Genomic DNA, 23,880 nt, shown 5'->3' with positions numbered 1-23,880 from the left:
CATTAAATTTATCAAAACTTTGATCTTGGATTTCCCAACCTCCAGACCTGTGAGAAATAAACTGGTATTATTTACAAAACACTCAGTTGATGGTACTTTGTTATAGCAGCCAGTACAAAGACAAGGACCATACCAGAGACTAGGAGATGGTGACCAAGGTCAGCCTGCACCCAAATTTTTGTACCAATTTAACATCCACCACACAGCAGCAACTCTTATAAAATTCATAGTTTACTTAATTTTAGGAAAGGCTTTAGAATGAGAGTTGGTCATACACTGTTTGTTATGCCAGATGGCACTCCAGTTGGCATGAGTTTATCTAAGTCTATAACTCTCAACTTGTTTAGGTATCATCCCTAACACAGAAAAGATGGTAAGCCATTTATATCCACAGCCCACCAGATGTATTCCCCTGGCATATTGTGGGGAGAAATTCTAGACGGGAGTAGGATCCTGGGCCTAAATCCAGCATTTAAAAATTTTACTAGGTAATTGAATTTTTTTTAAATCAAAGAAAACCTTGGAGACTACAATTTTAAAAGTTTTGGTCCAAGTGCACTTTTGCAAGAAGATGTTGATTACAATCTTCCATCATTTATGGGGTGAACCAAACAAGGGGAGTCCAGCGTATGTGAGCAGAGTCAGGGTGCTAATGTGTTCACCAGAAGAAACATCTCGGGAAACCATGGTGCACCCCCACTGGGTCCTGATACTCTAAATAGAACTTCATTTCCTTTCTGATTACTTTTCCTTTGCAAATGAAGTCTTTTCTATTTTACAGAATTAATGTGATCATCAGTTCAAATGGCAGAATTAACCAAAAAAATGTTGTCTTGAAGTATCCTATGTTTAAGTCCAATAAAGAAAAAAGGCCAAAAGACATCCTAAATTTTTGTCTTTTTCATTTCTGTCAGTTAAAAAAAGCCTCAATGAATATTTCATTGTAAACCCTAGAATTTTAGTGTCTCAGAGTGAATCCTGTTAACAATTATAAGTATTGTAGAGATTACCTGATCTACTTTCCTAGGGCCACTAAAATCTTAAAACCAAAGAAAGGTAGTCTTTCACGTATCTGGGAGCTAGGTGTCAGAGATAGCCTGGTGTAAGGCCTCGCTCACTGTCCCAGCATCTGATGATTGCTGCCTGTGTTAACCAGCTTTCTTGTCACTGAGACACAACACCTGACACCCAAGGAAGAAAGGTTTAATTTAGCTCACAGTTTCAAGAGATTCAGAACATGGTCAGCAGGCTCAAAGGCAGAAACTTCATGGTAGAAGGGTAAGGTGGAACAAAGGCAGAGCTTAGTTTATGGAGGCCAGGAGGCAGAGCAAGGGAACAGTGCCAAGAGGAATGGGGAGGAGACCATGTGTAGTACCCAAGTGCATGACTCTGTAACACAGCAGGGGTGTGCTTTACTCCTAGGCCATTTTTTAATCCAACCTAGTTGAAATATCAGGACTGACAGCCACACAGCTAATCCGTGGTATTCCTTGGAGTCATAGGCACAACTCCAGGGTCCATCTCTGTCACCACACAGCTGTCTTCACTCTGTGTGTCTGTGTCTTCACATAGCATTGCCATCTGTGAATCTCTTCATGTTTCCCTCTGTGCACCCCTGGTGTTACATTCAGGACTCATCCTGCTCCAGCATACTCCATCTTCACTCACTTCTCAATCTGCAAAACCCTATTTCCAAATAAAATCACAGTCATAGGTGTCAGGGGATACAACTTCAACATACATTTTTACAGGAACCAGTAAAATACACAAGACCACTCAAAGCCAAAAAACAGAAGACAATAAAAGTATGAAAGTAATAAAACTTTTAACTTCAGCGAGAAGTAATTGGCTTTGATCTACTAAGTTCTCAGAAATTTGTTCATATCATAGCCTTTAAAAAAATGACTGCTGCCAGCTGGGATATGTGACCAGAAGTAGTTGTCAGGCTAATAGCCCTGGACATCTTAAGCATATTTTCTAGCTTATACAGTTAAAACCATCAAACCAATCAACTTTACCTGCAAGCTACTTGGTCCACTACAGTACTTGCACATTTTAAAATAGTATTTCCACATCAGTTGCAATTGCAGTAGACATGGGTACCAAGGAACAGCATTTGAGAAGGAGAGAAGATAGAGATAATAAAACTATGGGAAAATAAAGAGATGCCTTGTAATGGACTGCTCGTAGTTCATTTCATTGATGTAGCCACATCCTGGTTTTCAGTGGACTTTCAGACTATGCATGTCTTGTTGGTTTCATTAGAAAAGTGTTCTTATTCTAATACTACAAGTAACTATTACTTGGTACCACTTGTTTTTCATAGTGTGATAAGGGTTTATCACTCACTGACTCAAGGCTATTTGCAGAGTTCATAGCATTTACTAGGAATTGTGAATAGAGCAAGTTTTTAAAAAGCCAAAGTCCTTGTCCTTAATTGAATTTATACTTTAGTAAGGAAAACATAATAAACAAAAGGTTATATGGTCAGCCTCCATAGCTATAGTTCCACATTTCCAGATTCAACCAACTGTGGATGGAAAATATCCAGAAAAGATTACATCTGCCGTGAACAGTAGAGGCTTTCCTCTTGTCATTATTCCCTAAACAACACAGTAGAGCAATGGCTTACATACCATTTACATTTTGTCAGGTATTATAGGTAATCTAGACATGACTTAGAGCATATAGGATTGTATAGGGTATAGGTTAAATAATACACTCTTATATAAGAGACTTGACCATCCACAGAGTTGGTATCCATAGGGTTCTTGGAACCAGCCTCTGTGGATTCTGAGGAATGACTGATGTCAAGTAGTTATGTATGACATTTAAAAGTCCAGCAGAATGGGTAGATAAGGAATAAAGAGCGCACTACCTCAGGGAGAGTGTTGAGTAAGGTCCGTCTGAAGGGGAGACATTTGAACACAGGTTTGACTGAAATGAAACACTGAAGTGTGACTATTTAAGGGAGATGCTTATTGAGCAGAGAATAAATCAAGAACAGAAACCCTGGAGTAGGAACCTGTTTGGCATGTCTGTCCCAGGACTGTTAAGCTGGAGCAGAATGACAGTAGAGGAGGAAATCAGGGTGGAGAAGAAACAGGAGCCAGCTGTATATGACTTTAAAGTTTCATTCTCAGCAAAAAAAAGCACAGGAGGATTTCTGAGCAGAGATGTGTGTGGTCTGATGTACAGTGTTTGAGGAATATGGCGGCTTCTGTAAGGAGAATGGCCGTCAGGAAGTGAGAACAGAAGCGTGGCTAGGAAACCACTGTAGTCCTCCAGGCAAGAAATGATAGCAGAAAACAAATGGTGAAGAGTGACTGGATTTAGGTTATACTTTAAAAGTAGAGTAGACAAAATTTACTGGTGGTGTCAGTCAGGACTTAGCATAGAACGGGAACTATTTTAGTTCTTTCAGTAGAGGGAACTTAATATAGGGAATTGCTTACTCCAGTAACAGAGTATCTGAGATGCTAAGTACAGGAGAGTCACAATCCAGAGATTAGCAGAAGTGGAAAGTCACAACCACCCATGGGGTAGGAGGACAATGGCAAAAGTGACCTGAGAGCTGAAAAGAAGGTCCGTGCAGTAGGAGCTAAAACCTTTGGCAGAACAGCTACTCTGGCAGCAGGTAGAGAGTACACAAGAAGCAGCTGCTGCCAGTAGCATCACAAAATTTAGAGACAGGAAGAAATGTCATTTTCTCTCCTCTTCCCACTGCCCAGGCTTCTGTCTTTGCCTCCTGCTGACCAAACCTCTCAGGAACCAGGAAGAGAGAGAACCTAGGAAATGCAGTTCCTAGGATGAAGGAGAAGGAGAGGAGTGAATCTGAAAATAAGCAAGCAATTTTACAGACTAGTGGGCATGGAGTCTGAGAGAGGGGAGTCAAAGGTGACTTCAGATTCCATATACTAAGCATCAATATACAGTCTCAAATTGGTACATATACTGAGAATTATGCCTTCACTATTAGCATATAGTATATCTGACTGCATGACATTTGATATATAAGTAGCCCTGCTATATGTACACATACATACATGTAACCAAATATATCAGATAGCTGTCATCTGTAATGCCAAGGACAAGTAGGGAAAAATTGTCCAAATTTCTGTGCTAAGGAAGATTCTGAGGATTCATGTACCCATGTTCAGAATGATTGGCCAGCAGTACCTGCTGTAGGCCTGGGAGGCAGCAGTTGCCACCTGAGTGCCAGACACTAGTTGTGTCTGTATTGAAGCAGTGAACTCTGCATGGTGAGGCAGTATCAGCCAAGCCCCATACTTACAGTAGTTCATGAAGGTGTTATGGTTTGATGTAAAATTTCCACCAAAAGTCTCCAGTATCCAGAGGTAGGGCTTTTACAGTGATTAGATTGTGGTGCACCTAAAGTTATGGGAAGATTAATCTATTGGTGAGTTTATAGCTAAATGTGCTATTAAGAAATGGAGTCTGGTTGGAGGAATTGGGTCACTGGGGACATGACCTGGAAAAGTGTAGTCATGTCCCTGGCCCCTTTCTTTCTCTCTGGCTTTCTAACTCTCTACTTACTGCCTGCCATGGGTTATCATGAGTTGAGCAGCTTTCCTCCACCAGGTCCCTCCATCATACCATTTCTGCCTAGAGCCAGCTAACCATGGACAGAACCCTCTGAAACTGTAAGCCAAAGAGGACCTCTTTTCCTTTAAATTGCAGTGTCAGGTATTTAGTCCTAGCTGTGGAAAAGTGAATAAAGAAGGGACCTCTTGTTCTTCTTTTCTTTTTCTGTGTTTTGTTTTGTTTTGCTTTGTTTTGTTTTGTTGTACTGAGAATTGAACAGAGAAGCTTCACACTGAGCTACATCTCTAACCTTTTTCTCTTCCTTTAAAAAAATATTTTAAGACAGGGTCTCACTAAGTTGTCCAAGCTGAGCTCTAACTTGGAAACCTTCTGCCTCAACCTTCCAGACTGCTAATATTTTCACAGATGTGCACCACCACCTCCAGCTTTGTTTTTGTAAAGATAGCAATAACAGCTTATCATGAATACACATGATTATAAAGCCATGATTAAACTAAATTTCGTAGTAAACAAGTATTCTCCCAGGGATTTGAAGAGAACACTTCCTTCAGCCTAATGCTTATTTCTTTATCCATTATTCTAATGAGTACATGCAACCACACTCCAGCTGTGTTCCCCCAGACTCATCTTCATGGAGATGAACCCAAGCAATTGTGATTTTAGAGCTAGATCTTTTGAGCTGACAGTCTGTCATGCAGGGTAATCCTCATGACTGGTTGTGTCCACCCAAATGTATTGTGACATCAACCCATAACGACAACCCCATACACATCTCATCATTTCCTTTTACCCCCCTGGAGTCATGCCTGGCCAGTGTCCAGCACCACTTCTGGCCACCATGGCTACTACAGACATTTGAGTATTCTGTAATCTTGGGCAAGTCTTAATTATGATGAAAATTCATCCCTGTAAGCTTTGAGAAGTGAAAACGAGGAACTTTTTTGAAAGAAGATTTAAAATGAAGTCAAGGGCTTCTTTCTTCCATGTCAAACTATGGGTTTTCTTGTCTGCACCCCCACACACAAAATGATTGCAGCCCTGCTCCAGATATGCACACCCCACAGGCTCAGAGCCCTGGCCTTTACCGCCTTCTGTCTTTCCCTCCCTTGTACTGTCATAAGAACTGTTTCAGGACCTAAAAACGAGGATTGGGGGGATTAGCTTCAATATCCTATCATTGTCTCTAGAGCATATTAATTATTGGTTTAAGTAGATCAGATAGCAATTTATGTCCATATTACCTGAAAATAAAATATTTTTTTTATTTTTAATCTCTAGTAGAACAAGTTATTTTATTATTCAAATAGGGCTCACTTCTTCCTGTTTGCAATACAATTTTTAATAAATATGTAAATTCTAAAATTAATTTACAGCATATATTGGGAGGCATGATCTTTGAAATGACAAAAATTTGATGGATTGTAAAATTATCCCCCTTAAAATGATGAGTCATAGTGAGCAGAGTATACCAACCTCTTATAATTTTATAGCCTTCTCTTCATCCTATCTTCTGTTAGGGACTCACTTAAAATTGATTATAAAATGGTAAAATATTTTGGCCATAATTCATTCACAAATTAATTAGATTTTCAGTTAATATCCTGTCATTCTGTGGGAGAGGAGCCAACAGTGTTTTGTCGTTGTTGAGAGTTGCAGGAGAGAAGCCCTGATGGCTCTTCCCAAGTAACTGAAGCTGCCAGAGCTAATCACTAATCACATTTGGACCAAATAAAGTGTAAAGTGAGGGCACTGCATTTCTTGTCTAGTTGGCTCACAGTGAGAGATCTTTATTGGCCCTGACCAACACACCAAAATCTACTCAAACATTCTTACAAGAAATGATTTCTTTTTTGTCTTTCTTGAAAAATGAATTTCCTGTAGTCATTCCCTGACAGCATCAGGAAAAAGGCATGTATGTGTGTGTGTGTGTGTGTGTGTACACACATTTGTGCACATGTGTGTGCCTGTATGTATAGATCTACATGCTTAGCAGGATTTCACTTAAATTTCCTGTTTCTAGTCATTTTCCACACTTTCCAGCCTTTGGATTAGTTTCATGATTTTCAGTAATCCTTTGGTAGGACCCAACAGGGATATTTAAGGCATATTTTGCCAGTAACACTGGTTTAAGGAAAAGTATTTCTCAGTTACTTCAGAGAACGGCAGATACACATGGCAGAGAAAACAGCCCTGCATCCGGCATAGAGAAACATCAGCCCACTCATATTTAACTAGCTGACACTGTAAGTTTTCACAGAGTTGAAGAAAAGACAATTGTGCTCATTCCACCCTCAGTCCCGTGTCAGTTCTTACGTGTGGAAAACTGTTACCTTCATGTGAGTTCGCTTCTGCCGTGCTGCATTTCTCTCTGAACCAATGAAAATAGCCCAGGCCAGAGACCTCCCAGGGAGGCCAAGGATTCACTTACTCCCCCATCCTGGGAAAGTCACCCCAGGTCTCTAAAATCTCTCATGTGTTTTGAGAGTGATCCAGTATTCTTTAAGTTCATCACAGTATTTTAAAGCCTTTATTCCAGGAAAATTCCCCATTTCTTTCTTTCTTTCTTTCTTTCTTTCTTTCTTTCTTTCTTTCTTTCTTTCTTTTCTTTTCTTTTTTTTTTCTTTTCTTTTTTAGGATTCATTGCTGTTGCTTTTCTTTTTCTTCACATAAAACTACTTGGATTTTTGAAAGGCCCTACTAACACAGTCCGCATTCCCACTACTACATGGTATAATCCCTACTTTTCTCGTGTGTTTTAATCCCTAGCTTTTAACCTATATGCTGCTGACTATTTGAAGGAGCTTGGCTTATGGCAACAGAAATGTCCCTTGCAAGTAGTATGTTAATCAAGTTTTTGTGAAAAACAAATTTTTTCTTGCTGTTTACTTACTGAGAAAGTTATTATCTCCATTTTCTAAATAAAATAGACCTTAATGTTGTCTGGGTGATTAGACAGTAACTGCCCCTCAGGAAATAAATGAAAATTCCTCATCAGAGAATAAAATATCTTGTCCTTCTAACTCAGTCACTTTGAAGGGTATTAAAGGATACTACAGAACTAAAAGAGCTGGAGGAAAAAAAACAGATGACCAGTAGAAAAGATAATTATCATCTTTCTTTTATTCCCTTAACATTTATCGACTGTCCATGTGCCAGTCATGTTCTGGGCACAAAAGATGCAAAGAGAAATAGACTCAGAGGCCCCACGTGGGCGACTGAGCTGCGACAACCCACAGAAACAATAAAGCCAACTGTTGCTCCAATAATGGTCCACAGTGACCAAGGCTCCTGGCCAGAATATGATTCAGATTTTCTTCCACTGGAGCCTCAAGAAATGAGTGGATGTTGATCCTTCCAAAAGGTAGAGAGGACATTTTACAGAGAAGAAAGTGGTGAATCAGAGCCCAGAGACACAAACTACCTTGTGAAGCTCAAAATTCAGCCCAGTTGCCATCCCCCACTGGCTAGCTACATAATGTCTTTGATATCTATCTGCATGCTACTGACTTTTGTCCTAAGATGTTGCTGAGCCAGTTCAATTTTATCTGCAAATCCCCAGGTCATGTGTATCTTGATTACTTGTGAGATTGCTCTATTACTTTTGCCCCTGTGCTGCCATGGGGTACCACCTGGTTAAACCCATTGATTCCTGAGATTTCCTGAGAATAGAGAATTTTCTTTTTCTCCTCCACATTTTCCCACCTCTTTTCCACGGAGGGCCCTGCAATTTGAATTGTTCGTTTCATCACCGGAAGGATCTTGCACTTTTCTCCTGAAGTCAAGGTATGTACATCTCTAGCTGTCCAGAGACTGGACAGGATTTAAGTACCAGAGCCATAATAAAAGCATGGACTGGTGACTCTTGGCCTGAGAATACAACCCCATTCTTCCATGTAACCCCGAGACACTTAAATCCTGGCAGTGTTTCTGTTTCACCTCAGCTCTCTACTTTGCAAAACCTTCCTTCCCTGGGGAGAACAACAAAAGAAATCACCTTTCTCTCCCTATTTGCTGTCTGGTGGGAAGACAGATATATGAAGAAAAAACAGGATTCATTACAGTTCATCTTAGCTCATGGACCTAGTAAATCAGAACCATGATTTTCTACACTATTGGAGATACCATTACCCTGAGCTTACTTTCTTTTAGTTAATTTGCTCACAACAAAGAGGTTGAAAATGTGCTCTGCCTGCCATCAGAGAAATATTTCCAGTGTTACTGGGTGAAGGTCCCTCCAAGGACACTTTCTCTATGAATCCTGGCCAGCAGGGGCCACTGTCACACCCAGGCACATGGGTTGCTCTATTGACTTGGAGCATGCTGCTGTCCATCCTGAGATGAACATATTGATGCGCTCACGAACATTTTCCCTCTGTGCAATTTTTTTGCTTGAGGCAGGAGAAAGAGACCCTCTCATTACTTATCTTGAGTGTTTGATAGGCCTCCTTTGAGAAGGTCATTGTCTGCTACAGCAAAATAATCATGGGATTTCTGGACAAGCTGGCAAGAGAAAAATGATTCATTATTTTAAGAATTATTTTGCCTTCAGTCTCTGAAATGGATGAAGACTTCTAACAATATGTAAGAGAGAGTGAGGCTTAACTTACTAAATGAAAGGTTACACTTTAAAGGGAAAAGAAGTTCAAACACTACATTTTTAGCTCCACTGTAATATCACAAGGGTCAAGGCAGTCTGCTTGTTACCTCCGTAGTTTTCTAGATGTTATTGTGCATCTCCCTCTGCAAGATGAGGCCTGCCTGCCCTCCTTCCCTTCTCATCCATTTGGACTAATGAGATTGGAAGATTTTTTTTAGGTTCTATTCAAGCAGCAGCTCCTTACTCTTGTCCCTTTGGGATGTCAGAATAGGTAGCATGTTTATCCATCTGTAGGGTCAACCCAACCCCACAGAGTTGCTTGCCATATCACTGAAAAGCAAGTATTTTCACAGAACCATATATTTTGTTGATTTGGAGGGGTTGGGAGGTGGGGAGCTGCTTAACTGCTCTGGATATCATCATGATAGGGAATTTATTATAATACAGCTAGCATATCATATCTGGTATCAAGGCACCTATTGTATTGGTTTTATTTTTGCAATAAAATTTGTTTGGCCCAGGTACAAACCAAATACGCAGAATGAGGCAGCTTGCCTAATAAGGATACAGAATTCTAAAATGAAAACTGGAAAGGCTGAGTGATCAATATGACCTTGACTACTTACAAACCAAATAATTTATGGAAATAACGTAAAGACCCTGTGAACTCTTTCACCTGACAGAAGGGTTTTAAATAATATTTTAAGAAAATCAAAAGCAAACATCCTCTGGACCTTCTTTACAGATTAGGTCTGAAATGGAAGACCCCGAGTTACACAATTAACTATTGATTTTGTTGATCCATATTTAATTCCCACAGCAATTGAGTTGTGTTTACACAGCCATTCAAGGCAGACGTACTTCACTGGAAGAAAGGGGCCTTTTGCTTTTACATTAAATTGTTCTCTGTGCGTGAGAACAAAACATAAAGTTTATTTTTGTAGTCATAGGTTGCTGACTTATGGTTCACGAAGAGATTACCTTTGATAATAGTCCATTTGCTAAGTGAACACACTGTCATCACCCTTCATCCACAGTTTTATCTTCCATGATTCCAGTTACCTATGGTCAAGACAATCCAAAAATATGAAATGGAAAATTCCAGAAATAAACAGTTGATAAGTTTTATATGACACACCATTCTGAGCAGTGTGATGGAATCTTGCTTTCCATCTCATTCTGTCCTGCCCATGACATGAATCATCACTTTGTCCAGTATATCCACATGGTATACCCTACCCTTCCATTGTTAGTCATTTAACTATCTTGGTTAGCAGCTCAGCTGTCACGGTACTGAAGTGCTTGTGTTCAACTAAACCTAATTTAGCAGCCTAACTCTGTATCACAGTGACATTCACTTCACTTCATCTCATCACAGACACAGCATTGTCTCACCCTATCATAAGAAGGGTGAATGCAGTTTAGATCACTTGAGAGAGAAACCACAGTCACATAAATTTTATTGCAGTACATTATTATGATTATTGTTTTGTTAATTTCTATGTCTAATTTTTAAATTAAATTTAATCACAGATTTTATACATAAAATAACAAAAATAGAACTCTGGAGTCTTAGAACAGTGGGGATCTTAGAATATATCTCCCATAGTTAAAAGACTACTGAATTTAAGATGCTACAAAGCATCTGCCTCCTACCTGGTACCAGAATTTTGTATTAAGTATCTGCATGCTACCAGTACTAGATTTTTGTACTAAGGATCTGCATGCTACTGGTATGAGAATTTTGTACTAAGACAGCCATAATGTAATCTCTCTCTACAGTTTAATATTTTGTTTACACACACAATAATATTTGTAGATCAATCTTGTTTCTGTCTGTAAGAAGGTCATCCATGCAGCACTTTATACCTTCATTTAAAGGCACCAAGACACACATACCAAGTTTTCCCTTGCCTAAAATAGGCAGGACTCAGAATATGAGCAAATTACCTGGGACTGGGTTAGGCCAGGTAAGACAAAGCTTTCTGGCCTCAGGGAACATTTCAGGAAAGGTTAGAGCCAATGTGTAAACCATCTGTTATGGGCTTGTTCTTGTCAGTAACATTTTGTCCCCTAAGGAACTTGTTCTATTGGCATTTGCTCCAGATTTCCCCAAAATGCTGGCAGTTGCTTCATCACCCAAGCATTGGCCAACCCCACTTGGAAGGACAGGAGAAGACCCCAGATGGCTCAGTGCACAGCTACCCATCCAGAGGGCAATGGGATATGGATTCACATATCTCTGTTCCTGACAGAGAGGACACTGCTTTTGCCAGTACAACATCTATTGATCTAAGAGGTGTCCTGCTTTCTAATGCTAACCTAGAATCAACACATCTACCACTGCTAGTATGTCCAGTATACCATGTGGATATACTGGACAAAGGGATGATTCATGTCATGGGCAGGACAGAATGAGATGGAAACAGGTGAACATCTAAATCTTTTTGCCGTATATGTCTCTTCTTCATGGAAAAACAGACATCGATGAACTGTGGGTTGTGTGTATGAATTCTGGAAAGAATGTTGTGAAAACAGATTGAGTAATGACAAGACTGTTGAAGCTCTAAGATGTGCAAGAAGCTTGAATTTAGCTGAAAGCATAGGACACTGATAGGAAAAAACCCATGCAGTAGAGTGAGTATGAGCTCAAATGAATAACTTGAGGAGTTAGGATGGGAATCTGGAGGCAGAAAGATATCTGTGGATGAGCTGTCATCAAAGCAGCACATAACTAAAGAGGGGTAACCATAAAATTTGCTTACTACTGACCACAGTGTAAAATTAAGAGAAAAGATAAGAAACTTTACTTCCAAATTCATTGAATTGAGGAAGTGACCAGACTCAGAAAGGAGAGTGTAAAGTACAAGTAGTTAGCCTATGAAAAACCTCTGCCTTAGTGATGTTACAGACTAAGAATCCAATACACTGTAGGAAATTTATGGAATTATTTTAAAAACAGGATTGGGAGTAGGCACATGCATTGAATTTAATGGAATATTTGTGTTCCTTTTTTCCTAATTCCAGTGTGAATGTTTATTTTTTTAATTTTTATTAATACTTGTTGATAATAATATAATGTTTACATCCCTTGTGCATAGTTGGTACATGTACATAATGCATCTTAATTCCTTTTTTATCCCCTTTCCTTTCCCTCGCCTTCCCTCCATCTCTTGATCCCCTTACCATTTGGGAAAGATGCATCTCCACACTTCCTATGGGTATCTTTTGTTTTGCTCTTCATTTATAATCTGGGTTTTTCATATAACAGTAACCATGCAATATTTAAACTTGTGCATCTGATTTATTTCACTTCATATTATGGTCTCAAGGTGCATCCATTTTCCTACAAATCACTAAAGTTTATATTTCATGATGGCAGAATAATACTCCATTGTGTATAAATATCATATTTTCTTTATCCATTGATCTGTTGATGAACACATACTACTTCCAAGATTGAGCTATTATGAATTGCGCTACTATAAATGTGGGTGTGCATATATCACTGTAATATGGTGTCTTCCAGTCTTTCAGGATGTTACCTAGAAGAGGAATAGCTGGGTCAAATGAAATTTCTAGTTTTAGTTTTGCCAGTTATTCCTCAGACAGAGGACTGATGTCTAGAACATTCAAAGAACTCCAAAAAGTAGATCCTCCAAAATAAGAGACCCAGTCCAAAAAATGGGCAAAAGGAATAAACACACACTTCACAGAAGAAGTACAAATGATGAATAAACACGTTAAAGCGCGAAGAAGTACAAATGATGAATAAATACATTAAAGTGCGAGGTCATGAGTTCAATTCCCAGTAATGAAAAAAAAATATTAAAAAATGCTCAACATGGTTGGCCGTTAGAGAAACACAAATTAAAATAACATTGAGGTTTCATCTTACCCCTAAAAGACTGGCTATTTTCAAGAAATTGAATAATACAAATGTTGGTAAGGCTATGGGGGAGAAAGGAACCCTTCTACATTTTTGGTGGAAATATAAACTAGTACAACCACTATGGAAATCATTATAGAGGTTGCTCAAAACAGTTAATCCGGAATATTTGTGTTCTAAATGTCATCATCACAGCAAACAGGCTGGGTAGACCATTCTAATTCAATGAGGCAATTTTCAGGGACTTATCTTCTGATACATCTGGAACTTTGTTCTGTATTAACTTCATGTTACAGCACCCTTCACTTATATATTCCATGTGAACAGTGACTTTGTGTCAGAGACTACTGTGTCCCCAGCATCTCAAAGACCGTGCAGGGCACAACAAGTGCTGACTAAGTAGCTCATGGAAATCCTGGATGCCCTTTAGCTGCTGCCTCATTCTAATTCCATGACTGCTGAAAATGCATAATAGATTCAGTGCTGTGATAGACTCTGACTCCTACATGGCACACCCAATTCTGTTGGAAGTAATTCTAGATTAGTTTTTAAAAGTTAGTGAATAACACAAATTTTTTTTTCCTTGCTTTAGCAGTCATAGCATGCATTATAATAGAAACTTAGCACTTTCAGGTAAAATTTGATCATGTTGACCTTCTCCTGTTCTTTCTTCTCCTCTTCCTTCTCCTCCTTTTGTTTTTCAGTTATTAGCATTAAACCCAGCATCTTCATACTGAGCTACATCCCCACTTTATTTGTTTGTTTCTTTGTTTAATTTTGAGACAGGGTTTCATTAAATTGTTAAATTGCCAAGGCTAAACTGAAACTTGAAGTAATTGTGCCTCAGCCTCCCCGAGTACTGGGATTACAGATGTATACCAGCACTCCTGGCTGACCTTTTTCTTGATGTCAGGAATTTTTCTTTTGGAAGGAAAACTTCCATAGGAAAAAAAGTAGTTTAAGCTTTTTTTAAAATCACCTGATCCAAGAAAGCATATATTTTATTTTTCTTCAAGAAACAACCAGAAATCTTTTACTCCAAAATAAAACATAGCTCCATGGTGTTTGAATACACAGCTTTTTCCTTCATGCTATATTTTCTTCTGACAAAGTTCATTTCATTGTACAAATACTTTGACATCCAAGCCAGACAAGAACATATTTAGAAGTTCCCATATCAAGACTTGCTCAGTTCTCATTCCTGAATAAAGTTTTTGTTAGTATTTCTATGCTAAAAAAAGAAAAAGGAAGCTAACAGAGAACCATGTCCCACTTTGTCCCACTTAGTTAAGCTATTTACACAGGCTGCTATCACTGAGCTGCCTTGTTTGCCCAGTTCCAGGTCACTATCAAGTACTGCATGTTTGACTTTTGGAGAAATTGACCAAAATAATGAAATGTATTACATCACTAAAGGTGATCAGACTATTTTAAATTAGATTTGTACATCTATCCAGTAGATGGGAGGAAACGCAAGTTTTCAAATAGGCATTTCAGGTGATAACACTCATATCAGAGTTTGCAGAAATAACACATGTCCTTTGAATATTCATAGCACAGTTTTACCCCAACTTGTCATTTTTTCATTATGCCTTTTCCATTCCCAAATGTCTTTCTGTGCCATAAGCGAAGTTTGCAATTTTCTTTTTTTTTTTTTTCCTTCCCTATTGAGGGATCCAGCCCCACATCTTCCCCATCTTCCATATACAGAAAACTCATCTCATCTTCTCAATAAAATAACTTCTCTTTCCTTGAATCCTTTTGATCTGGTCAGAAAAGCCATCTTTTGATGGCTTTATGGTCCCTGTTATCCCCAAAGAATGTTCTTTAACTTTGCACAAGGTATACTACTTTCTAGCAATCCTCCGTTTCCTACTGAGCTTCTGTCTGCTTTCTTTTTTCCTTTTCCCAGGAAGTAAACTCATCTTTTTTTTCCCCTCTGGGTTCAGGGGTTCTGGCAGAGGACATTGAAAGCCATTGATCATGGTAAGAGACAGCGATACAGTTAATGTGGTCATAAAAGCACATCTCCACTGAAAATTACTCTTTCACTTAATAAAACCAGTTTGCCCTGGAGATACTGAAGAATCACTAAGACCCCAGCAAGGAAATAGAGTGCCCCCAAGTGCCAACTCACATCTCCCTGCTTGCGGTTGGGTGGAAAGAGTGGTTCTCTATTACGATGCGTCACATTAATTTTTCAGAAGGGCAAGTGAAGAGTAATGTGTCCAGTTGAGGTAACAGAGGGAACTGAGCACCAGGAGAAAATAATTATCCAACTTGGAATTTGACCAGGTTAACAAGGTTAACACCACAACTTTTGAGAAAAGTGTGGAGGAACCTCTAGAGCTCACCAAAGGTCATTCTATCTATTTTTATGTCTCATCCAGAAAGTAGCTCGGCCAGGAATGCAGTAAGTGGTGGCATTAGGAAAGAGATTATCTACTGTCTCTGCAAAAAATGACTTCAGCTGCGTCTTTTCCCTTGAGGCTCACCCTCCCCCAGCAAATGTCACATAGCGTAGACTTTGAGATGTACACAATCTTCATCTCAGAAGAGCGGGATTAAAATTCCTCCTCCCTACACACACAATAAAAGCCTAACACTAAAATCAGGGCTGCATCCATCTTCCCAGAGCTCAAGATTTGCTCCTCAGAAGAGACTTGGGGTAGATCACAACTTCAACTTAAAGGCAAAGCCCTGAATGGGACAGACTGTCTCCTCTGTTTGACTTACCTGCTCCCAGGTAAAAATTCTCCTGTCTCCCATTTTCCCAATCATGTTTTTTCCAAGCGCAAGGAGCTCCCTAGGGTAACACTACTGACTTATTCTGTCTGAGCCCCTGATTCACTTTTCAGGGGACAGAGGAGTGATTTGTTTAATTAGCAAACTTAGGGCAGGAACTAGCTCTGCATAGTCCACCCCTGGCTCTTCCCACATCTCTCTGCAGTCAGGCTGGCTGTCAGAAGCACACACTCTGTCCTGTTCCTTTGTCCTATAGGTTTTATGGTAAGACATTTGTTCCCCAGCCCAGGGCTGTTACTGAGCTTGTCTGTTTCTTATGACCAATGTTAGGAAATCCACTTCTTTGCAGATGAAAACCCCATCTTCCAATTTAGGTTTCATCAGTAATAAAGCTGATATTTCAGCCTCCTGTCAGCCTTTGTTTTTTATTTTTCAAGTCGCTGAGAACTAATGTGGAGAAGAGGGATGTTAGGGTTGATTATTGTGCCAGCTCACAGATGCACAGAAGACACCCAATTAAGAATATTTTAGAGTCACAGAGCTTTACAGAGTGAGAAGATTCAAAAAACTTTCATGTAAAGAAACTAAATTTCAGAGGGTCACACAGCTAATTAGCACAATGCGAGGAATTGCACATGAGTTTCCAAATACCTGTTGTAATATGTAGTGATTAAGATCCCAAGTTTTGCAGTCAGGCTGCTTCTGCCTAAATCCTGCTTTCCAAACTTATTAGCTGTTATATGTGGATGACTATTTCCACTGTCTATCTGTATTTTGCCACTTACAGAATGGGAGTGGTACTAGTGCTGTCCCAGGGGGCTACTGTCAGGATTAAGTAAGGCAGTTTATGCAATGCATTCAACCCCAAACCTGACGGATAGTAAACACTCTATTTTCCTATCACGTATCTTCTTGAAAGGATTGACAGCTAATCTCTGTAGCAATAGAGAACTTCAAAATCATGTTCATTAAGATCCTGTTTACATGCATTTGGCCTAGGAGCACTAGTCATTGTTGTAGGACCCAGCTGAGGAATGATGCTGGATTTGAATTTCTCAAGTAGACTCGAGTCACTTCCTGACATTTAGATACATTAACCAATATTTGCGAGATATAATTATTGGATACATTAACCAGTATTTGCAAGATATAATCAACAGATGGAAACATACTTGAAATAATGAACGTGGCCTTCATCATAGAATAATTGATTGCACTGTTTCATAAATTTTTGTTTCTCCCAGCTATGGATGAGAGTTTCTGGCTATCCATGTGAGACATGTATCTCTGTGAAACTGGCACCACCTTGCATATGTATTTTGCTGGTTTATCACTGAGGGTTTGTGTATCTTTATGTATTCTCCTCTTCCTTATCATATCTCCTCCTGATTGACCCTTTCTAGTGTTCATGGTCTTGCTCTAGATGAAATCTCTAGCCCATGATCACTATTGACTGTGAAAAACATGGTATTTCTGTGTTAGATATCAAGAATCTAAGTTTCCAGATCTAATTGCTCTTGAATTTGTATGAATGACAGGTTCCATAAATATCCATATAAAGTATAACTGGCCCCTAACCTTCCAGGTGATGTGAGGGCACAATGAGGTGATACATGGGAAAGCTGTTTGGAAGTACAAGCTATTTATATATCAGATACAGGACTAATACAGTACTTACCTGAGTCTAGATGTGTTTCTCAGAACCTCTCAGGATGGGAATCCTTTGTATTTCTATCTTTATAATGAGTCTGTTCATTACAGAATCTAAAACACAAGTAAGTATATCTCTGGGCATATGCTGATCCTGAGGTAGATGGGGTGGTGTACAGAGGCGACAGGGGCATATTAGATGTCAACTTATTGAAATGTACTCCTGCTTCCTTATTGTATATCTTAATCCTATTTACCTCTCAAAATCTTTCTAAAAGTACACTCTTCTATGAAACTTTCTATGAGAATCAAAACCACAAGATTATTTACACAAAACTAGTCCATTACTAAATTGGTTTGGTGAATGACTGTGGGACAACAAGATATTAAATTAGTTAAGGTATAATTCTCAAGAAATTTCTGAATATGTCACCATCTACTTCTTCCTTGGATTATCACTAATAACTCTGTGGTTACACTAAAGACAGGAAAATACTGTAAGAATATGCAAAACTACTTATCTTGAACTTGAAAATATATTCTCATTTTGCCTGTTTACCCTTATGTTTGCTCCCAAGTGCAATAAAAAGCCCCACCAAAAAGTCATCCATACAACTGTTGCCACCTATAGGTGACAAATGAAGCGATTTTAATTCTGGTGAAACACAGCGTAGAAAGGATATGGGGATGTTTTCTGAAGTCAACACAATTCCTGTTAAACACAAATCTTTATGGTGTTTATTATTATTGTTTTCTGTTGGAATTCTTATTTCAGATGCTACCTTTAAATTACTGCTGGCTGATAGTTGCTAGCCACTATTCCGAGGTAACAATTAGGAAGTTGAGTTCTGCAAGCAGACCCCAGGTCCAGGTCTAAACTTTACCAAGTCCTGCTGCAAAACCTTACACAAGTTATGTAACTTCCCTAAGCCTCAGTGGCACCTGCCCTATGCAAGTCCTGCAGGAATGAAAACAGATAATCCCTGAAAATTGTTGTCTGCACCTGAACAACTGCATAGTTAAATAGGAACTGCTCTTACCATGATTAGCTTGCTAAACATCTTCGCATGAAGTTCCTACAAGCGTCCTGCACTGTTTTGTGACAATTTGCCAGATAGATCGTTAATGCATTACTGTTGGGCCTCTGTCCTTCCTTCTATTTACAGTTAAATGTAATGTGACATTGGAAGTTTAAACATACCGGACATCTGACAAAGTAAGGTTAGGGCCGGTTCAGATATTCATACAAGGGCAAGGGAAGGAAGCTCCTTAGGGCCGTTAGCCTTGGCAAAACCAGTGGAAAAGTCCAAGCCCACACTGGAGACTCTTCTGAGGCTAAAGGAGGTTTTCATGGAGAACCTACCTACAATTTAGTAAGGGGCTACACCTTTAGAGAGAAAGAAGGTGGGAGTAGGGTGACAGGTAGAACATAAAATAAAGCATAATACATGATCCAGAGCTCAGAAACTCAAACAATCTGAGCATGGGAGTGCACACCTATAATCCTAGCCCTCTGAGAGACTATGGTGGGAAGATTGCAAGTTTGAGCCCAGCCTGTACCATGTAGATAGAAATTTGGGAAGACTCTCACAAAATAAAAAAAATAAAAAGGACTAGAGACATAGCTCAGTGTGAAGGCCCTGGGTTCAATCCCTAGTACATGAAAAAGAGAAAAAACTGAGACAATGCAAAGATTGCAAGCTGATGTGCATGTTGTGCTTTTTTTATTGTTTTGTTTTAATATGAACTAATACTCAAAGATCAGCAAATTTTTAATGCAAATTAATACTGACTTAGATATATGTCCTCACTTTTGAAATCAAAAGATCAGAACCTACCTTCCTGCTCAGCACCCATAATCCACAGCTAGAGATGTTGCTGCCTTTAAATACATGCGATACTCCTGAGCTCCTCAACCTGAAGTTGAATGTCATTTGGCCCTTTTGCACTGATGTCGTTCTTAGAGCGAAGAAGCCTTTCTGCATTCACCTTTTAGCCAAACTGTGAAAATAAAAGGGCGCCTGAGATGACCATGTTTTTCTTACTAATGGTCCTCCACTTCCATAACTTCCCTGGCCCAGGTGGTCCTATGTTATATCTAACTGAGGAAGCTACTGTTCAAGCTTGAAGCCTTTAGAAGAGGTGAGGCACTGTCCCGTTACCAGCGGATGTTTTCAATTCTTTCCTTACCTCAACCTTCATGCACAGAATTATATTTCTGTGTGTAAGTGTGTGGTACCAGGGATTGAACCCAGAGCCTTCACACTGAGCTGGATCCCTAGGCCTTTTGTATTTTCTGTTTTGAGACAGAGTCTCCCTGAGTCACTCAGTTGCCCAGGCTGGAATCATACTTGCTATCTTTCTGCCTCTGGGATTACAGGTATCTACCACTATGCTGGCCCAAATGATACATTTTATCTGTCCACGCTCCAAGACTACAAATTCTTCTAGTCCAATGGCTTTTAGTTTAGAATCAGAACCATTCTGCAAGCTGTTTAAAATGGGGGGATCTGAGAGTTTCTATTTTTGAGGGGTTACCAGGTATTGAACTCAGGACCTTGCACTTGCCAGGCAGGCAGTTGTGCTACTGAGCTAGATCCCTGAGAGTTTCTGATGTAGTAGGTCTGCTTGCATTTCAAACAAGCTCCTTGATGATATTGACGCTACTGCTAGTCTGGAGAACACATTTTGAGAAACACTGTCGTAGAATAAGAATCCTGTCTTCCATTTACCGAGCATCTTCTATGTACCAGGGCCCTATGGTACTCTGTTTCTAAAAGTTTAGTTAATGCTGAAGTTCAGGTGTGTCTTATCATCATTTACACCTGAATAAGGATCCTACTGCCACACCTACTTCCACAGCCAAGGGAAGGGTGCAACTCTCCCCTATAAGAAAAAGTTTCAGTCAGCTAGCTGTGTGTTCTCAGCATCCAAACCTTTTTTCTGCTTTGTGATAGCTTCTCTACTAAATGTGTGTTTAATAACTTGTGATCTACATAGACCAGAAACAGGCAAGAAAAATGCTTGCAGTTTTTGAAAGAAAAGGGACTAAGATATCCAAGGGAGGAGAAAATTGCATTGAAAGCCTTTTATATACCTCAGTGTAAATGTACATTTATACTTTGGTGGTAAATGTAGGTAAACTTTTACTCTCTCCAAAGCATTTCCTACTCCCCGTGTACTTTTAATACTGTGCTATATAATTCTTCAGGAAAAAAGAATGCTGAAAAATTGGCACAACATAGAAAGGGGCTCTTGAATGGAGTTATTCCTAATTATAGACTCACCATTCTATAATCGGCTAGGAATCTGTTGCTCAGCCCCACTGTGGTTTCAAGGTAGCCATCAGAGATTGAAACTGAACTCTTGACTAATGCACCTGCACGCTAATTGTATAATGAAGGAATCACTAGTTCAAGGCCGATTTTCAAATATTCCCATGGAATTTCACCATTTCTCCTAGCCAAGAAACCTGACTATAGTCACTCTTGGGACTTAAAAGCCACCCACTGCCATCTTGTTTTTCTCCTCCTGTTTGTGTGAGAATCCATGGCTTGGCTGTATCCATTTGCTCCCATAGAAGCTCAGTTTTCTCACTGCACCTTTTTAAGTCCAGCATAATATTATGGGCTAGGGCAGGTTGGGAGGCAAACTATCTACATCAGAGAAGTTTTGGCTTTGGTCTCTTATGTAACTGAAAGATTTGGGAAACAACATGAAAACACACTACTGTTCCCCCATTATAATAGCATGGTTTAGTAGGATAAGAGCATGGGACAGATTGAAACTCAGATCCTGTTTTCTGGCACTTGCTATGCAAGCTTGAGCAAGCGCTCTGTCACAGGGAGCCTTGTTTTCCTCATCTTTAAAATTGGTCAGGGCCGGGGATATAGCTCAGTGGCATAAGTGCCTCCCTGGTAAGCGCAAGGTCCTGAGTTCAATTCCTGGCACACACACACAAAAAATTGGTCAACAGGTACAATGTTAGGAGGAAAAGGTTGTGGTGTTCTGGTATACAGGATAACAATACTGTATCAGAAAGTTCAAAATAACTAGAGGAGTTTTAGTGTTCTTAGCACAAAAATGATCAACGTTAGGGGTGACAGCTATGTTAAATAATTTGATTTGATCATTGCACATTGTATACACACATGGAATATCACATTGTACTCCATACACAGTATAATTGTTGGGTCAATTAAAAATAAACTAAAACTTCAAAATAACACATGGATTACAAAATGCAGTAAAATGCGAGTTAAACATAACTTGCAGGTGTGTGTAAAGGCTGGTAGAAAGAACCCATCAAGTGCCTGTTACCTAGTGGCTGCTTAGTAAGTGGTAGCTATTATTCATTTCTAAGCCCCTGCCTCTGCTTCTTCCTTGTGTTTGATGGAATTTTTGCCTGAAAGAAAAAGAAAATGAGAACTGTTTTAGAGGGTTCCACACTTTCACTCTTCTCGTTTTTTCTGTATCCCCAACTCCCTTTGTCCTCATGCCAGCCCTGACAGGCACTTGAGCAACTGAACACAATCATGTTTACAGGGCTTACCTGCAGTGATTACTGAGCGTGACTGCAGTGTTTTATAAAGTCCTAGAGGGTGCTAATAACATCCTATAAATATCCCAATATAACCTGGTATATGACTAGAACCTGCTGGACAGTGGGAGTTACTAAACTGCAGACCTGGTTTTACACATTTGGGCCTTCTCGAAATCACTGCAATGGCAAGCAGAAACAATGAAATGACACCCAGGATTTGAAAGCAGATTTATTTACATCAACGGGCACTGATCAGGACCACTCCCAAAATATCAGGCCCTGATCTCTAGTGGTCTAAGGTTTATACTGGATAAGCAAGCAGGAAGTACAGAGGCAGAATGGCTTGCGATTGGGGATTGGTTTATACAATGTGGATCATAGGGACCTATACATCACACTGACCAGCTGTTTCTAAGAGACAGGAACAGCTGGATCTGGAACAGGAACTATTAACTTGGCAACTAACAAACTCAAGTACACTGGCTGGGGGGGTGCATTTTCTGCTGCATTTCCCCTTGGAGGGGATGCTGTATACAGCCAACTGCTGTTAGTAAACTTGCCACCAATGATGCAAAATAATCTGGTCCAGAGGCCTAAGCCCCCTCTGGGGATCCAACTGACTGAAACATCAGCCCCAGCCAGAAAAGCTTTACCAAGTATTCCTGGAAGATCAGAGCCAGATCTGCCCCCAGCATTTGTTCTACAAGCTCAAGCTGCAGTGCTGACACCCTTTTCCCTACCGCCAGCTCAGGCTTTGGTGTCTGTGTCATTGGCTCTGACCTCATGCATTATAGTGGACTCTCTGCATCTAAAGATATATGGATAGATTACACAGAAATAAAACATAATCCTACAGAAACAGCTTGTATCCAGTTAAAAGACCAGCTATATCTGTAGACATTCCTGCACACACATATAAGCCAGGTACATATTAACTACCTCTACAATTTTCAGAAATCCAGCCTTAGACCTGCTGAAAAATTTACCTGGACAGCTCCTCTGTGGCTCACTCTGAAGAAACAAAGCATGCTGACCAGTCCATACAGAACTGAAGCCTGAGGACACAGTTCACAGGATTGCTCCATACCTATTGCCCTTGATTTGGGTGTCTTTTCAGGCTGCTTATCCCAGTCCTTGCTTCTCCGCACCCCTGCTAGCTGTGGTTCTTATTAATTGACCTGGCTTCTGCTTACCCCAGGCCTTGCTTCCCCATTCCCTGCTAGCTGTGTATTTTTTTTTTTTTTTTGCCTTAAACTATGGTTGCCCCAAGAGAACAGAACAATCAATCAAACACTTAATCAAGGTTTCATGAGTGTCCAAGACACGTTGGACACTCTCCTAGATCAGATTAACTCCCTCACTACCTTGCCAGAGTAATGTTACAGAACAGACAGGCCTAAATTCTAGTTGGGACTTGTCTCTGAGTATCACAGGTAATATGTCCAGCAAAGATTTGCTGGAGAAACTGAAAGAAGGGGGAAATGTAGCAGGAAATACCCACTCCAGCCAGCATACTTCAGTTTCTTAGCTGCCCAGCTAATAACTCCTGTTCCAGATTCAGTTGCTCCTGTCTCTTAGAAACTGCTGGTCACTATCATACACACTGTATAAACCAATCCCTAATTGACAAACCATTCTGCCTCTGTGCTTCCTGCTTGCTTATCCCATATAAGCCCTAGACCACCAGAGGACAGGGCCTGATATTTGGGAATGATCCTGATCGGTAACAATCAACATAAGTAAATCTGCTTTCAAATCCTGGATGTCATTTTGATGTTTGTCTTGCTTGCTGTTGCCCCAGAGCTAAGGTCCCAGAGATATCTTTCAAGTATCTTAAATTCCATAAAGGGACAAAATGCACACATGATAATACTGCTGACATCTTTAAAA

At 39.8% G+C, this 23,880-nt stretch overlaps 1 protein-coding gene across 4 annotated transcripts in view; it reads left to right on the top strand.

Annotated features, from left to right (window-relative positions):
* The window catches only part of Nckap5 (NCK-associated protein 5), an 892,836-nt gene that overhangs the window by 866,893 nt on the left and 2,063 nt on the right, over positions 1-23,880 (top strand). The window lies entirely within an intron of this gene.

The sequence above is a fragment of the Chinchilla lanigera genome, unplaced genomic scaffold (assembly GCF_000276665.1).
Source record: "Chinchilla lanigera isolate Chin_1 unplaced genomic scaffold, ChiLan1.0 scaffold00039, whole genome shotgun sequence".
NCBI classification, from domain to species: Eukaryota; Metazoa; Chordata; class Mammalia; order Rodentia; family Chinchillidae; genus Chinchilla; species Chinchilla lanigera.
Note: the sequence above shows the minus strand (reverse complement) of the source record. Positions and strands in the feature narration are given on the sequence as shown.